Raw genomic sequence first — 17,990 nt, 5'->3', positions numbered from 1 at the left:
CACTCAAGTTTCAGTGGGGCTCAGGCACTGAGCAGCCTCCTGTAGCTTTGGGGCTAGCCCTGCTTGGAGCAGGCATTTGGACTAGTGACCTCCTGAGATGCCTTGCAGTCTAGCTTCTTCCGTGAAGCAACAAGTCCCAGAGAGAGCTGTGTCCTCCTTCCTCTGCACCATGAGCAGTAAGTGAGCCTCTTCCCCACACGAACTGGAGCTCAGTCACCGCTCAGCACTTGGTGCATCTCCTGTCCTTTCTCCTTGACTCTCCAGCCCCTTTCCCACACGCGGACTCCTTGAGACCGGCACAGCATTTCCCTCAGGGGTTGGTGTGGCAGAGTCTTCCTCACCCAGCCTTCCACCCAGCAGGGAAGAAGGAAGCACCCTTGTTGCCCCAGGAACCACCCATGAGGCAGCACTGCTGTCCAAGTGCTTGGCTTCCCATATCCTGAGGCTCTGGAGGGAATGGAGGAAGTCATGGGAAAGGTAGACATGAGCCCGGAGCCCCTTGACAGGATGCTGGCATGTGCAGAGTCATAATTTGCTGACAGTTCCTTTCGTTTCTCCCATGAAGGATTGCCTTGGACTTTGTGATACGCTGCCCCTGTGCTGGGTCTCCTGCCCTGTGGGGTCTGAAGTGTGTGTAGGAGCTGCAGCCACCTATCTGCAGTCACCCTTGCTGGGATCAGGACAAAGGTGCTCCCAGGATCCAGCTCCCCCTGCAACAGTGCCAGGAGGAGGCTGTCTGAGGCAGGCTGACTCTGGCAGCTGCAGGGGGAAGAGCAGCACCAGGAGCAGTGATTAGGAATGGCTGTGTGGTCTGAGGTGCTGCACTCAGGTTACAGCCTCCCTGGGAGGTGTGGGTTCGAGTCCTGCCCCTGACAGGCTCTTCTCTCTTGGTGGCCTCCTTCATGGCTTCTCTCTCTTAGCCTCCTTCCTCTCTTAAGTGAAAGCTTCTTGCACCTCTGGGGACTCTCCTCAGCCTGGTGACCAGGTCTTGCTGCATGTCCCAGCTCCTGTAGAAGGAGAAATGGGCATACCCACATGGACACCAGTAGCAGGTGGATAGGCCTAGAGCAGAAACATGGAGGGAGAGCCCCTAGGGAATTCCACTTTTCCACTCTCCCCTACAAAACTCACATGCTGCATGCCTCTCACCTATAAATGCGGCTCTTTGGACATCCTTCAAACATTCAACGACGAAATCCTCTCTCCCTGCTTTCACTTTACCCTCCAACAACCCTTCTGCTTGGAAGGCATTTCAGGGAGTCAGAGAGGGCATCCTCCTGCTTCGAGCAGGCTCACACCACCTGATCAGTGCTTTGTCCTTTTGGGTCATAATATACCTTGAGGACAGACATTTCACGGCCTTTCTGGGCCCCCTTTTCACATGCTTAGGCACCCTCAGGGTGATCATTTTTGTTTGTGTAGCCAGTCACAAAGTGCCTGTTCAATTTCTGAACACTGGCTCTCATCCTCCGGCCATTGCAGCAACCTCCTTCTAGGCACAGGGAGACACCTTTGCAGATCCCCGCAAAGCCTTGTCTTCTCCCTCCTCACAAGGCCAGAGCCCCCGGCCCCTGACTACCCTCAGGATCCTCTGCTGAATTTCCTGCAGCTTATCATCAACTTTCTTGGTTCCCCAGATAGTATCCTTCCTCATTTTTGGGACTGGGGCAACTTTACCCCCTCGTTAGCCATCAGGCAGCTCCCCTGCACTCTGCTTCTGAAAATAGAGAAGCCCTGAGATGTGTCCTTCCCTATTTGAGCCCAGTGACACATACTATAGGTGCCAAACCAGGATATGATTGACCAGTAGGGATGCAGCCCAGAAAGTTTCCCTGAACTGGCAGTTCCTCACCTACACATGGAACCGTCACCAGTGGGAAGACGGACACGTGGGATTAAGGATGGCACTGCTGTGGTGTCAGCAGGCAGGTGTCTTCCCTCCTAGCGCAGCCCTGCCCTTGCTGCTCTGGGACAGCAGAGGGCTCCCTCTCTCACCACACAGCCTTGCAGGGAGTCAGGGTAACCCCGCCCTCTCTGTGCCTGAACTGCCCATCACTGCTGGGGCTGGAGGAGAGGTGGTGGCACAGGTTGTAAAGGAACACGCCAGGAGACTTGGCAACGTGGCGCCTCCTGAGAGTGATGTTTGTGCCAGGAAGGAAAGTGTGGTTTGTGGTAAGGATTAATGAGGTGGTAGGAAAAACTGGACCCGCGTGCTCAGCTGAGCTGTGGAGGGTGGCTTCAGTAACAGGCAGGGACAAGTTGCCTTTCTGAGCCTGAATCTCAGCCAGAGTCCTGGCATTTGGAAGTCAGGTTTATGCCTCCTTTCCTTTTGGTGATGCACCTTGCTACTCACAATCGTGTTGGAGGAAAAAAAACACCTAAGCTGCTCAGCAGTGAGGCAAGGCCTCCCACGTGCAAGCATGCAGCCAAGAACAAAGGAATATCCAGGGTCACTGTTTAGTCTCCCAGATGATGCATTACTCTCCTCAATGCTGCACCACCAAAACCTCTCAGCACTCAGTGCTGCTCGAGGAGCATGAACTTTGGCGCAGGTGCGTGTCTTCTCCTGACTGAATGCCGTTGCTTCTGCTTTCTCTCTTGGTCCAATCTGTTCCTGTCGGCAAGTGGAAAGCCTTCTGCAAGGTGTCCTTCCTCTGCAGGAGACCTGGATGTCTGCATGCTAGGGGCCCTTACAGGGACTCCACCGGTGTCATTGTGTGGCTGATTCCCATTTCTGCGCAGCTAGGGGCTCTGTCAGCCCTGCCAAAGGGACGCTGAGGTGATTAAGGACTTGGCTCATCTGTCATACAAGGACAGGCTGGGAGAGCTGGGGTTGGTTAGCCTGGGGAAGGGAAGGGCTGAGGGGGCACCTCCTGTGTGTCTCCGAACACCTGGGGCAGAAGGGAGAACAGGCGGAGTAAAGAAGAGAGAGCCATCCTCTTGTCACCGGTGCACAGTGAGAGGGCAAGAAGCAAAGGGCAGAGGTGGAAATACAAGGAATGTCACACGCGGTAACCCTATTTTGCTGTGAGGATGGTCACAGGAGGGAACCAGTTTCCCAGGGAGGTTTTTCAGACAACTGTTCAGACGTGAACGTTAATACAGAGCTTTTGAGTTAACTTCTCAGTCTCTGAACTGTTATTGGCAAACTTCATATATGAAAAACAGTCATGGCACTTCTCTCTTTCAGAGAAGTTGTGGGAAAAAACTCCAGGGGATGAATATGGAGCGGAAAGGAGGAAAGCGCTGCTTGTCAGGTCTGGACGTAAGCAGTGTGACTGCAAGATGGGCTTAGGGTGGGCATTTCAGTAGGGAAGAGAGCACGCGCAATAATGGTGACCCTCTTTGTAACTCCACCTGCTTGTAGCATTGCCAGTGACAGCCTGTAATTTCTGCACTAACCCAAACCCTGCATACAACCCCACCGTCCGGACTGGTGTTTTGACTCTCAGCATAGTGAAGAACATTGCTTTTGTTGCTTTAAGCAACCCTGGAATCAGTCGCTTGAGAAGCTCTGCCCCCTTCAGGTTGAGAGTCTAGTTGAGAGAGGCTCCTTGTGTTTCCCTTGGCCCACCGGCCATAAGCTGCAAGACAAATGAGGGTGTCTCAGTTCTCAGTTACCAGGAACATCGTTACACCCAATTCCAGTAAACTTCAGGATGCCTCTGCAATGCTGGAGCCTGAACAGGGTAGGCCAGCGGCTCTGCACGTGTGCTGGAGACACAGGGTCTCTGAGACGTGAGCTCTTGTTTGTTAGAGGATTTCAAACCAAGTTACAATCTGTACCAGGATCTGTTGTCAGGCAAGAGTGCTGTAGAGGAAATAACGCTGTGCTCTGAACACAGGCATTGTGCATACCAGCATCCCCTCTGAAGGGGATGAAACCCCACGTTTGACCAGTCAGCACTGGATAGAGGGAAAAGATGGCGGAGGATGGAGAGCAAATTCACTCCATTTTTACTTCAGATCAGACAGACAGGTTTTTGAGACATTACATGAAGAACAGGTCTCCTCCTACCGCCCCCGAATTGCACGCCTGGCCTCATGAAGCACAGTGTGTTCCTTGACCACCACCTAGGCATCTGTACCTTGCCACAGCATCATGCTTTTCTTGCCAGGTGCAACGGGCAGCAGCAGCAGCAGGTCCAGCTCTGGGCCAGACCAGCACCACAGCGAGGAGCCCAGCCTGGAGCCCCCACAGCTGGCAGAAAGCACTGATCTCATCCGAAAGCCAGCCAGCCAGCCGGGGCCCTTACAGCTGTACACTGTATCAGCACTGTACCATCTGGGGTCCCTGGCAGAGAAACCAGGGAGCACCAGGGATGAAGAGAGAGACCCTGGCTAGAGGAAGTAGAGGCATCCTTGGAGGGAGGAGAGGGACAGGACGGGGCACGGGCCGGTGCCTCTCTCGCCCAGGGTTAGGGGGCCTCTGTGCTGCTCTGATCACACCAGTCAGGAGAGGCTGCCTGCAGCAGATGCAAGGCACCCTGGAGCCGGGCTGAAGAAAAGCTTGTCTGCGTTGGCCAGGAATCGAACCTGGGTCAACTGCTTGGAAGGCAGCTATGCTCACCACTATACCACCAACGCACCTGTATGCAGTGCTGCCTCCTGCTCCTCCAGCCCAGAGCCTGGCCTGCCTGCTGCTCCTCCGTTTCCCAGTCTCGCCTGCCTCCTCCTCTCCCACTTCACAAACTTGTTTGCCTCCTGCTCCTCCACACGAGAGACTCGCCTGCCTCCTGCTCCTCCACATGAGAGACTGGCCTGCCTCCTCCTTCCCTGTACACACGACCTCAAGCTGCTGGGATGTGTGCATTCTTCTCTGTGTGTGAGATCTCAAGCTGCACTAGCTGCCGACTAGGGGAGATCAGCAGCAGGGACTGCCCAGGGTTGGAGCAGGACACTGGACACACCAGGACTGAGCTCCGCGCACGGACTCTGCGCAGACCTATGGTACGGCCCAGGGTTCAAGGGACCTGCTGCTGTGCATGTGGGAGGGAGGGGGTGTGTGTGTCCAGTACTGATCTCCAGTCCTGAGCAGCCGGAGGGAAAGAACGGGGTTGGGCCATCTGTGTCGCTCACGCTTGTGTGAGTGCTGGTGCTGCTTTTCGGGGTGCTGGTAATGGTGCCGCTCGCCACCCGCGTTCATACGTGTGCCAGCTGTGCAGGTACTACGCAAGTGTACGTGCGCTCGTGTGTATGTACCTGTGGTGGTGCAAGCCTACCTAACAGCCAAACACCCCCCCAGCTGCTCCCTCCTTTCCCCACCCTCAGGGGGATGCGGAGCACTGAAAACAGTATAAGAAATCTCATGGGTCAAGATAAACACAAGGACGTGGCTTGGCAAAAACTGTTGTGGGCAAATCAGGCTTGACTTGGGGAAAATTAATTTTTTTGCCGATTAAAACGGCTTCACGTAGTGAGAAACAGAAAGACGAACATAAACCACCGCCTTTCCTCTCCCCTGTCCCAGGCTCAACTCCTTCACGCAGAGTAAACTCCTTCACGCCAGACTCCCTTACCTGCCCAAGCGGTGCAGGGGGAATGCGTCTTCCCTCTGCTCTTCCCCACTCTTTTTGCTCCTTCCTCCTCTCTCTGCCCAGCGTCTTCTGCCCTTTCTGGAATATGTTTTCACAGAGGCGCCACAAACTTTGCTGCTGGCTCAGCTGTGTCGTGCGGTGGGTCCACTGTGGAGATGGAACTGGCTGTGTCTGGCACAGGGCAGCCCCTTACCTCTTCTCACAGAGGCCACCCTGCAGCACCCCCTCTCCCCTCCACTACCAACCCCTAGCCACGTATAAGCCAATACAGTGCCCACTGGGAATACCTGCTTGGCCCTGCCCCTGGCTGGACCTACAAGTGGGCACAGCAGCAAACAGACTAGGACAGAGAAAGCCCCCAGGTGGTTGAGTCAATCCCATTGGTGTTTCCCAAACGAGTACCAGGCTTGTCCTCCTCCCTACCCGCAGAGCCCTGGAGGTCCTCGCTTGTGGCTGGGAAGTTGGGGATTGAGCTGCCTGATGGGAAGGGAGAAACGCCTGTCCCCCCAGGACGCCCACTGCCTCGCGGGGGGGGGAGCTCTGTGCTGTGCTCTGCCTGCTGCTCCACACCCACCCCAGCCTGCCTTGCTGAGGGTCACTTTGGGAGTGCTGGCTGCTAAGGAAGCAAAGGAGAAGGTGGCAGTGGCAGAGAGAAGGGGCTGAGGGAGTGGGAGAGCCGTGGGCGTGGGGTGCCCAGGGAGCAGGAGCGCAGCAGTGCAGGTGTAAGATGCTGTAAGATGCAAGGGAGAGGCAGCGGTTGTCAGGAGCAGGAACAAAAAGCACTTAGCAGAGGATGGTTTCGATCCATCGACCTCTGGGTTATGGGCCCAGCACGCTTCCGCTGCGCCACTCTGCTCCCCCCAGCACCTTTGCTGAGGCCTCCCACAGCCCTGCCTGACCCTCCCTGGCACTGCCAGCACCAGCGCTTGTGCTCACGCCGCTTTCCCTTCCTCTTACCTGCGCCCACGACCAGGCAGGAAAAACGTCTCCCTGGGAAGCTCAGTGGCAGTGGGCCTGGGGTGGGAAGCACAAGGGCCTTGCTTTGCCCTTCTGCCCACATCTCCCGCCCATAACCCTGGGCGGGGACTTTCTCTTTGACCACCCAAGCGGGCTCTGCAGGCGCTAAAGGAAACCCCAGTGCGGGGGGGCAGCCTCACTGCTTTGCGGGGCGAAGAAGAGGAGCTGCTCCCCAGTGAGGTCACGAGGGCTGCAACCCTGCCCAGAAACCCAGCTCCCTGGGGGCTGCAGCACTATGCCTGTCTGCGAGTGCCTTGCTCGGTCTGCGTGGTGCTGCGCTACTCTACAGCTCCCGGCTTGTCCTCCCTCCTGGCGCAGCCCTGCCCTTGCTGCTCTGGGACAGCAGAGGGCTGCCTCTCCCACCACACAGCCTTGCAGGGAGTCAGGGAAACCCCGCCCTCTCTGTGCCTGACCTGCCCAACACTGCTGGGGCTGGAGGTGGCGCCCAGCCTCCCCAGGACAGGGTCAGCCCAGCTGGACTGGGTGGTGGCCAGCCTTAGACGCCGCCAGGGGTCCCAGAAATGCTCTGGTCAGGCTGAGCTGGTAGAGCCTGTTGGTGAGGGCGAGGGATGGGGTGGCAGTGCTGATGCCTGCGCCTTTGTGCGTGTGTCTGCTGGTTCTCTGTACCATCCACATGCCAGAGCATGCCGAGCCAGGCAGAGGAGACAGAGCAAAGGCAGGACAGAGAGGGCTGGGTGTGCAGATGTGAGCACGCATAACCAATCAGGGGAATCTGATTATGCACCGAGGCCGTGCTTATACGCCTAGCTTCCTAAGGCAAATCTCCTATTCTTTTTATCGTCAGTATTGTGTGTTCTCAGCAGGTGAGAGGCAGTTTAGGCTGGGTCTTCAGGTCATGTCAGCTCTGAGGTTAAAAGTTCATCGTCTCACGTAGCATTTGTTCGTCTAAGCAAGCTGTATTGCAGTTAGCATCTTGCCATTCGCATCCCCCGCTTTCAGTGGCATGGCTGCGGGGGACAAACCATGCACTCGCTAGCAATGGGCTTTTATCACCTTCTTTTTCTCTGGCCTCTCCACATGGGCCCTCTCAGGGAAATCCTCTCAGGGTTTCCTTCTTCCTTAAGATGCTGCACCATCCAGGCGGGCTATCATCACTAGCAATGAGGGCCACGTGTGCGCAGAAGGACCTCTTTCATGGCTCACGTTCAGTGCTGGCCCTTTCTCTTCCCCTCACTTCCTCACCTTGTAAATGGGAGCAAGATTTCCCATCCATCCAGGCATTTCTTGGGGGAGGCGTGGACCGCCAGGGGGTTTTGCTGTGTCCCTGGGCTCTGCGGGGCCGAGTCCCACAGCTGCAGCGGGGTCAATTGCAGGGAGCCCAAAAGGGGACTGTGCCCCGTAGTTGGCAGGATTCGAACCTGCGCGGGGAAACCCCAATGGATTTCTAGTCCATCGCCTTCACCACTCGGCCACAACTACCTGCTCCAGCCCTCTCTGCCCTGCTGATCACACGCCCTCTGCAATGACACCTGCCTCCCTGGGAGTTTCAAGGCACTGTTCCACTGGAAGCCCTGCAGTTGGGATCTGCGCTGAGCATGACAGGCACCTGGCCGCAGGCTTCCAGAGGCCTTGAGAGGCGTAACCCCAGGAGCTACAGCTGCAGCTCCACTGCCTTGTCCTCAGCTGGGCGTCTGGGATATCCTGCCATGTGGGGGTGGTTTCACTCCCCAGCTGGCATCTCATCTGCTTCCAGGGAAGAAGGGAAGGCACCTGTGTGGAGGCAACCAGGGATGGTGGTAGTTGTGAGGTGGTTGCTTCTCAAATTTGTCAGAGGGGGACTCCAAGCCTGATGTGAGCACTATGGTGAGGACACTCCTGCAGGGAAGACGGTGGCCTCCAGGCAGCACCTCCAGCCTCTTGGGGACGTAGGGTGGTGTCTACGTCCTTGAAGAAAGACCACGACTGCCATGCAGGTTGTTGGTGCGTAGGGGGAATGGCTTGTAAGAGTGGGAGAGATACATGGGAAAGGCAAGGTGGAGTCTGGCTGAGGAGAAGTGAGGAGGCGCAAAGGGAGAATAAATGGGAGGTCGTGGGGTGACTTGGTGGGAGACAGGAGAGAGTTTGTTTTGGTGGAATAGGTATGTCTAGATCTTTTTGCCAGCACTGGCAAGGGACGTCCAGTGCCTGAGCAGGAACCAGAAAGCCAAATGATCTGCAAAAGTCTTCATTTTCCTCACTAGGCGGAGGCAGCTCTGGTTCCCTTTTTACTCTGGAGCACGAATATTTGGAAAGTGGTTTTAAAGGAGTCAGCGTGGAGGTGGTGCATCTGGCAATGTCTGTTGTTGGGGAATTTTTATTGCACCCCTTGAGGTGAATTAAACATACGTTTGCACTTAAATATAAAGATTTAGTGAGCAATGCTTTGGACAGAGTCCTACCTCCATAAGAGTTTCTACATGGAGTCTGCAAACATGCAGCACGAGCCGTTTCCTCATATACAGTTGCACCAGCACCGATCATGTGAGCGTCGCTATCAGCCACCTCAGCCTGGCATTGGGTGCATCCCCTGGCTGATCAAAGGTGGCCCCTGAGCGCTCGCGTTCCAGGATTCCTACAGGACAACATTGCCATAATCCTTATCTCATCAGCAAGGGAAACTTCACTCCCTTGCAGGGAGTCCTTCTGTCTCTAGCATTCCTGCACCCAGCCAGTTCTGCAGTTAGGCCTTCTTGCCCTCCATGCCAGATCATTTGTTGGTCACAATTTACCATTGCTGAGCAGCTGCAATTTGAATTTACCGATCATCCCCCCGCGGCTTTTGTGAGTAGTAATTACTCACAGAAATCATTGCAAGGGATTAAACTTTCTCCTGATGCTTCCTATCTATTTCCATTTCCAAAAAAATTCGTTTCACCTCGCTTCCCTTCGCTCCCTCCTTCTTTTGTTTACAGCTCATTTTCAGGCACCTTCAGAAAAGGACGCTCTAGACAGTGCGTCCTCTTACAAATAATCCACTCCGTTGTAAAGTAGATTGTGCTGACTGGCAAGACCATTAGCTGAAAATGGGGTTTTTTAAACTATTGAGGCCTGCAAGGGCCTATGAGACTTTCCGAGACTTCTACTCTCATACCATCTTTCTCTTAAAGATCCTGACAATGGTAGGAGGGCCACAGACTCCTGGGAGCCCAGGATCAATCACCACGTGGGCCGGACTGTCCCATCACCTGTTCTGGCCTCTAGATTTTATGATAATTTGTAGTCATTAGTCCAAGCACTTCTTCCTTTTCTTCTTCCTTACCCTCTAATATATTCAGCATCATTGTTCTGGCCTCTGCTTGAGCCATGCCTTGTTCCTACCAATTTGCTACAACGTAAGATCAGCTGAACCAAATATATACACAACCACCAAAGTTAATAGTCTCAACAAAATATACTTCAATGCTACCTTAAGCAGTTTTTCCTCACCATCCTTCTATGTTTGGGAGTCATTCCCACCAGTCAAAAGGGGTTTATTTCTCCAGGTATATCATGCAGTGTCTGAAGTTCACCTCGAGTTTTATGTATGTCCATTTCTATTCTCTGATCTTGGTCTGCGTATGTACGGCAAGTGGTGTTAACTAATACACGTACACTTCCTTGAGCGACAAGTACATAATCCAACGCCGCGCTGTTTTGCAGGGCTACCTGAGATTCTTGTTCTACCTCTAACTGTAAGGCTGAAATAGTGTTAACCATAGCATTACCCATGTCTTCTGTTACAGCAGATATGTTTACAACAGCCCTTTCTAATTCTGATACGCCTAGCCAGGGGAGGAAAGTTTGTGCAAACTGGCGGAAGCCAGTTTGTCAAATAACAAGTGGCTGTTGCACAGAGCATTTTGTACTTTGCTTGGTAAGTGCTTTGGGGTAAGTTGTGTCTGTCACTCCGGAAGAGGTCTGGAAGCATTGAGATGCCGGGAAAAAAACCCAACCATCCTTATGTACCAGTGCCAGTCCAATTAACAGGCAGTATCTTATGGGTCTTAGAGCCACATATTCCTCATACTCCTTCATTACCTAAGGCCGTATCATAGAATAATTCTTACGGGTTAGTATACGACCAGTAATAATATAAATTCAAATGTAAAATCCCAGAGCAAAGCTACAATTTCCAAAAACAATTGACAGGTTCAGGTGATATCAATCACTTTGATATCATCAAAGTCTATTTGCAGGGTTGTAGGTTGTTGTTCTGTTGACTTTTGAGCAGAGGAAGCTCATGTAGATCATTCAGCTCTGCTGTGACAGGTGACACACTGTTTTGTGTCTGAAGCTGGTGTGACCGTTTTACACTGGGAAACACGGATCCGGTTGAGCAGGCCCTTGCACTTCACCACCATATTGGTAATCACCAGTACCTGCTAAGGTCCCTTCCAGCGCAGCTGAAGTGCATGTTTTCTCTAGTATACCTTAACGTAGACCCAGTCTCCTGGTTTCACGCAGTGACAGACTTCAGTGGAAAGATGTATAGACGTAGCACGAGCCTATTCCTTACATACGCTTCCACAAGCACTGATCGTGTGAGCATCAGCATCAGGCACCTTCTGCCGGCCCTTCCCTCTGCTGAACCTCGTCCGCTGCCCTCTCTCTTGTTCGCCTCATTCGGCAAGCTCAGGAGCTCGGCTAGGACTGCAACCGAGAGTAAGGATATCTGGTTAATGGCTGCTTAGTATGAGCTACAAGGTGGGAAACAGGAGAGAGGCAGTAACTTACACAGGCAGACGGGCAGGCTGTCCGACACGGGGGTGAAGGGAGGCAGCAGCAGAGACCACAAGTGCAAGCATCGAACGACCCATCACTGGGCCATGAAGGTACTCTGTGAGGTGCAGTGTTGAAGAGGTTAAGGTGGAAACTTCATAACCAGGTCTAATTAGGCGAAAGCAAGGTTCTCACAGGTTATCAGCCTGGGTCTTGTAAGAGAGGGCATGCCAGGCTTGTGCAAAGAGCTCTGCCACTCCCTCGAAAGGCCCTGTGTGAGCAGAGAGTGCCCGGCGGCCCTGGAGGAAGGCTGCACCTGGGAGATGGAGAGACGGCCAGGCTCAGCCAGGAGCATATGGCTCAGCTGGGGTGGCCACAGGGGTAAGACAGCACATGTCTAGGGGGTCCCATGGTGTAATGGTGAGCACTCTGGACTCTGAATCCAGCGATCTGAGTTCAAATCTCAGTGGGACCTCAACCTTTTGGCTCCCTCAGGGCTTTCCTCAGCATGCTTACTCCTTATCCCCTTGCCTGCTTAGTCTGCCACAGTCTCCAGCCCATTTGCTTCCACAGAGTCATGGTAACTGCTCCTACCACAGGAGCCTCCAGTGCTGCTCCTCGCCGGGGCACACTGTGGGGAGGACACTTTGTGCCCCCCTTACAGGCTTCAGTGGGCAGCCAGAGATCTCCCAGAGCTCCCCAGCACCTGGGAGCTACTACTGCTCACGCCAGGCTGACCCACACAGGAGGCCAGGTGGCTCCCAGGCCCCGAATCCTGTGGATGGCTGCGCACACGTGGGTTACAGGAAGCAATAAATCTCAAAGACGCTGGAAGCCCCGCTGGGCTGAGTCCTCCACGTCCAGACATTTGCCTGCTTCCTCCTTGGCCTTTCTGCAGGGTCTGGTTTTGCAGATGGGACCAGCGGGGTTGCCGTTCTCCCCAGAAGCTGGAAAGACCACCAGAGAGTGGCTTGCCCATGCGCCTCTGGCCTTGCACGCTGTCGGGAGCCCAGCTGGGCAGAGATGTGGGTCAGACAAAGGTGTCTGCTGCGAGCCAAAGGCTGGGAGAACGTCCAGGGCTTCACTTGGATACCCACAGGGGAGAGGCACGGGGTAGATGGGCAAAAACCACCCCGCTCTCATCCCCAGCCACATTTGTAGGAAGGCATAGCACTATCAGGGCCTCGTGCAGCGCCCCCCCCCCCCCCAGGAGCCCCGGGCATTGCAGGGCTCTGGAGGAGCTCCGTAGCGCCGAGCCCTCCCCTCCCACCATGTAGTGACCAGGCCAGATGCTGTGCCCAGGAGCCAAGTACAGGCCTGGCACCAACCGCCTCTCCAGGGCAAAGCCACCAGCATCCCCAGGCAGGGGCTCGTCTTAAACCCCGGGCTCTGGTAAAGCTGGCAGCGAAGACCCAGGACAAGCTGTCTCAGTCTCCAGTCTTCATTTTCTCCTCCTGCCTTTATTGGAAAAGAGCATAGTGGGAGACACGAAAAGTTACACAAGTTTCCTGTACCGGAGCGTAAAAATAATTTCAGTTGCCAGATGCCATCGTGACCGGTGCCTCCTACTCCTAACCCCTGGTAGGCCATCTTGTTGGGCAGGCGGCCTTTAGCCACGGGTCACGTACCCCCTTCTCCGTTGAAGGGGTCCTGGGCACCCAGGAGAGTCGTCAGGATGAGACACGATTGATTCCAACAACATTCTACCGAGGGTGCCTAAAAAGGCTGCCTGTCCCCATAGTGTTGCGTGACACCATTCAAAAGAAGGTGTTCTGTGGTTAAACGTGGAGCCACGGGCCGTTTTAGGCTTTACGAGTGGTGGACGAGGTTACAGGAATTGTGGATTGATAACAGCTGTTCAGACGTGAATGTTAATATACTCCAGGGAATGAATACGGCGTGGAAAGGAGGAAAGCGCTGCTTTTCAGGTTTTCAGGTCTGGACGCAGGCAGCGTGACTGCAAGATGGGCTTAGGGTGGGCATTTCAGTAGGGCGCAATCAGAGCATGCGCAATCACGATCCCCCTCTTTGTAACTCCACCTGCTTGTGGCATTGCCAATGACAGAGTGGGAGTCTGTAAATTCTGCACTAACCCAAGGCCCGCATACGACCCCACCGCCCAGACTGATGTTTTGACTGTCAGCACACTGAAGAACGTTGGTTTTCTCTTTATGCAACCCTGGAATCAGAGATTTGAGAAGCTTCGTCCCCTTGAGGTAGCGAGTCTAGTTGAGAGAGGCTACTTGTCTTTCCCTTGGCCCACTGGCCATAAGCTCCCCTCCCGACCACCCACACCTGCTCTTTCTTCTGCATTTTCCCCCTTTTCCTGTGCAGGCTTAGCACGCCTCAGGAGGCACGGATTAAGGTTGCTTTCTGTTTGGGAGACGAAGGTTCCATTTGTCGGGCTGAGCAGCTGCTGAAAGAGCATCTGGAGAGTGGACAGCTGAGCGAGAAGAAACGGAAAACTCCATGGATGTTCTCTTGCTGCCATCCCATGGACATTTTGGGTACTCCCAGTTCAGTCTGCAACAACCGAACAAGCAAGCCCCAAGCCAAAGTAACTCTGCTGGCTCCTTGCTGCACCGCATTCTGGAAGGTTTCAGGGAATGCCTCTGTCTCGCATAAAGTACCATTTCATTGTTCAGTAAAGGAAGGCGCTGCAGCTCTCTGAGAAGCTAACTCTGAGAGACATCTCTTCCTGCCGGTCATAGTAGATATGCAGAATACAGTGGGGTAAGTTCAGGCAGGACATCCAGACTGCACAATCCCATACGGGAGAAGAGACTCACGTCTCCAGGGATGTGGCAAAGCTCAACGGCAAGGAAGGGCCGTTGCGGGCTGGAGGAAAGCCGCCCTTTTCCGGGCAGGAGCGAGGGCCACGAAGATCTTGCTTACGCCCGTCAGGCTGTGCCACAGCCTGTTTTTTCTGCCCTCCCTCGAGCCCAGGGAACGAAGGCGGATTCGTAAGGACGAAGAGTAGGCCAGAGGCTCAGGCAGGTCTCACTCAAGTGACTTCTCCCTGGGATCTCCATAGCCATGTCCCGTGGCGACTTCACCAGGTCCTCACGCTTCTTCCAACCAGGGATCTGGGCTCAGCCTGGAAAGCGGAGAACCTGTAGGAAACAAGGAAATCAACACGTAGGAGGGTGATGAAAGAGATGCCCGCGTCCTTCCCTGACAGAGACCCGCGCCCAAATTGGTCTGTTTTGCTCAGCAAGTTCATCCCAGAGGCCAAAGGCCTGGATGGCCTCCTTTGAGGAGAGGCTCAGGGCAAGGAGCCAAAAGCTCACGGCTCTTTTTCCTGGGCCAGGGATGGGGTGGCCCATTCCCTACTTTTCAAACACAAAGAGACATTGGATCAGTGTCCCAGAGCACCTGGGAGGCATTGTGATGTGGAAGAGTTGGGAAAAACCCTGAACTCCCAGCAAACATGAGTTTGCACACGGCCCACAATGGTGCTGTGGACTTCGGTGGACATGGTGCCCCAGCTTCAGGCATGCCAGGGATGCCAGAGCTCGTAGCCTCATTCCAGCTCTTCCTACACCTGGATTTGCTTGTTTCCAACAGGTTCTCCACTTCCAAGCTGAGCCAGGACCCCCGGCTGGAAGAAGCATCGAGGGCCACGGCTATGGAGATCCCCAGAGATCTCCACTTGAGAGAGACCTGCCTGACTCTCTGGTCTGCTCTTCGTCGTTATGAATCTGCCTTTGTTCCCTGGGCTCATGGGCAGAAAGAACAGGCCGTGGCAGAGCCTGATGAGCGTAAGCAAGGCCTTCGTGGCCCTCACTCCTGCCCACCAGGGGCTTCCCTCTAGCCCCTTGAGAGTTGACTTGAGATATTCCTCATGGCTGAATTTGACCGTGACTGGTGGCCACGCTCGCCATGAGGATGGCAGCGTGACAAAGGCAATCCATATGACGCGAACGCACGTAAAATCTCCTGGCCACGCTCACCATGAAGATGGCAGCGTGACAAAGGCAATCCATATGATGGGCTGGGATTGCCAGCAGGTAGAGCAGAATGGGAAAAGGCAAGCGCTTTGTGTGGAGCTTGTCCTTGGGAAATGGGCCGTTCTCTGTGCCTCCCTGAACCCTGCAGACGTGTTTCTTGGTCTCTGTTCTGTGCCACTGCATTTGCTCCTTCTCATTAAAGACTTTGTGCAGCATAGCTGGAGACTCTGTCCTGAGCTTACTACTTTCTGCTGTAAACGGTGGAGGGAAAAACTTGCCCTCTCCCATGGCATCGAGTGTCCCCAGGCATGGAGCACTGCTAGTTGTGGGTGAAGCGCCCTGAACCGATATCAGAGCACCCTGTGATGTCTCTCATGGTCAGCCTTGAGTCCTGCCACTGAAAGCACTCGAGAGCTGACCTCATTTCTTCTGCCACTGTACCCAGCGGGCCTTGCATGAATGCTCAGGAAGCAGTGACTTTTCACTGACTTTTCAGTGCCTGCCCTGAGTCCCTCCTGGCAGAAGACAGAAGCAGGCTTATGAACTGGGCTGAGATGACAACACTCTTCCATGGGTTTGAAGGCCACCAGTCCGCCTGTTGTCCTGCTGAAGGTGAGGAGGTTGGAGCCCTTTGACCATTTGCAGGCAAGCACGGCTACAGCTGTTTGCTGTACTGCTACGGAGGGGCAGCATAGGAGAGGTGGGTGGCACAGGCTGTAAAGGAACACGCCAGGAGACTTGGCAACGTGGCGCCTCCTGAGAGTGATGTTTGTGCCAGGAAGGAAAGTGTGGTTTGTGGTAAGGATTAATGAGGTGGTAGGAAAAACTGGACCCGCGTGCTCAGCTGAGCTGTGGAGGGTGGCTTCAGTAACAGGCAGGGACAAGTTGCCTTTCTGAGCCTGAATCTCAGCCAGAGTCCTGGCATTTGGAAGTCAGGTTTATGCCTCCTTTCCTTTTGGTGATGCACCTTGCTACTCACAATCGTGTTGGAGGAAAAAAAACACCTAAGCTGCTCAGCAGTGAGGCAAGGCCTCCCACGTGCAAGCATGCAGCCAAGAACAAAGGAATATCCAGGGTCACTGTTTAGTCTCCCAGATGATGCATTACTCTCCTCAATGCTGCACCACCAAAACCTCTCAGCACTCAGTGCTGCTCGAGGAGCATGAACTTTGGCGCAGGTGCGTGTCTTCTCCTGACTGAATGCCGTTGCTTCTGCTTTCTCTCTTGGTCCAATCTGTTCCTGTCGGCAAGTGGAAAGCCTTCTGCAAGGTGTCCTTCCTCTGCAGGAGACCTGGATGTCTGCATGCTAGGGGCCCTTACAGGGACTCCACCGGTGTCATTGTGTGGCTGATTCCCATTTCTGCGCAGCTAGGGGCTCTGTCAGCCCTGCCAAAGGGACGCTGAGGTGATTAAGGACTTGGCTCATCTGTCATACAAGGACAGGCTGGGAGAGCTGGGGTTGGTTAGCCTGGGGAAGGGAAGGGCTGAGGGGGCACCTCCTGTGTGTCTCCGAACACCTGGGGCAGAAGGGAGAACAGGCGGAGTAAAGAAGAGAGAGCCATCCTCTTGTCACCGGTGCACAGTGAGAGGGCAAGAAGCAAAGGGCAGAGGTGGAAATACAAGGAATGTCACACGCGGTAACCCTATTTTGCTGTGAGGATGGTCACAGGAGGGAACCAGTTTCCCAGGGAGGTTTTTCAGACAACTGTTCAGACGTGAACGTTAATACAGAGCTTTTGAGTTAACTTCTCAGTCTCTGAACTGTTATTGGCAAACTTCATATATGAAAAACAGTCATGGCACTTCTCTCTTTCAGAGAAGTTGTGGGAAAAAACTCCAGGGGATGAATATGGAGCGGAAAGGAGGAAAGCGCTGCTTGTCAGGTCTGGACGTAAGCAGTGTGACTGCAAGATGGGCTTAGGGTGGGCATTTCAGTAGGGAAGAGAGCACGCGCAATAATGGTGACCCTCTTTGTAACTCCACCTGCTTGTAGCATTGCCAGTGACAGCCTGTAATTTCTGCACTAACCCAAACCCTGCATACAACCCCACCGTCCGGACTGGTGTTTTGACTCTCAGCATAGTGAAGAACATTGCTTTTGTTGCTTTAAGCAACCCTGGAATCAGTCGCTTGAGAAGCTCTGCCCCCTTCAGGTTGAGAGTCTAGTTGAGAGAGGCTCCTTGTGTTTCCCTTGGCCCACCGGCCATAAGCTGCAAGACAAATGAGGGTGTCTCAGTTCTCAGTTACCAGGAACATCGTTACACCCAATTCCAGTAAACTTCAGGATGCCTCTGCAATGCTGGAGCCTGAACAGGGTAGGCCAGCGGCTCTGCACGTGTGCTGGAGACACAGGGTCTCTGAGACGTGAGCTCTTGTTTGTTAGAGGATTTCAAACCAAGTTACAATCTGTACCAGGATCTGTTGTCAGGCAAGAGTGCTGTAGAGGAAATAACGCTGTGCTCTGAACACAGGCATTGTGCATACCAGCATCCCCTCTGAAGGGGATGAAACCCCACGTTTGACCAGTCAGCACTGGATAGATGGAAAAGATGGCGGAGGATGGAGAGCAAATTCACTCCATTTTTACTTCAGATCAGACAGACAGGTTTTTGAGACATTACATGAAGAACAGGTCTCCTCCTACCGCCCCCGAATTGCACGCCTGGCCTCATGAAGCACAGTGTGTTCCTTGACCACCACCTAGGCATCTGTACCTTGCCACAGCATCATGCTTTTCTTGCCAGGTGCAACGGGCAGCAGCAGCAGCAGGTCCAGCTCTGGGCCAGAC

The 17,990-nt window shown here is 54.1% G+C and overlaps 4 non-coding genes across 4 annotated transcripts; 1 reads left to right on the top strand and 3 right to left on the bottom strand.

Moving 5' to 3' along the window:
- Positions 1-4,515: 4,515 nt before the first annotated feature.
- TRNAG-UCC (transfer RNA glycine (anticodon UCC)) lies at positions 4,516-4,587 on the bottom strand. Its single transcript has one exon. It is a non-coding gene; the product is annotated as a tRNA-Gly (tRNA).
- A 1,734-nt stretch (positions 4,588-6,321) lies between these two features.
- Positions 6,322-6,393, bottom strand: TRNAM-CAU (transfer RNA methionine (anticodon CAU)). The gene has a single exon. It is a non-coding gene; the product is annotated as a tRNA-Met (tRNA).
- A 1,519-nt stretch (positions 6,394-7,912) lies between these two features.
- TRNAS-AGA (transfer RNA serine (anticodon AGA)) lies at positions 7,913-7,994 on the bottom strand. The gene has a single exon. It is a non-coding gene; the product is annotated as a tRNA-Ser (tRNA).
- A 3,661-nt stretch (positions 7,995-11,655) lies between these two features.
- Positions 11,656-11,727, top strand: TRNAQ-CUG (transfer RNA glutamine (anticodon CUG)). The gene has a single exon. It is a non-coding gene; the product is annotated as a tRNA-Gln (tRNA).
- Positions 11,728-17,990: the final 6,263 nt, after the last annotated feature.

This window comes from Mycteria americana, chromosome 6, assembly GCF_035582795.1.
Source record: "Mycteria americana isolate JAX WOST 10 ecotype Jacksonville Zoo and Gardens chromosome 6, USCA_MyAme_1.0, whole genome shotgun sequence".
Lineage (NCBI taxonomy): Eukaryota > Metazoa > Chordata > Aves > Ciconiiformes > Ciconiidae > Mycteria > Mycteria americana.
This window is presented reverse-complemented; position numbering and strand designations above follow the sequence as displayed.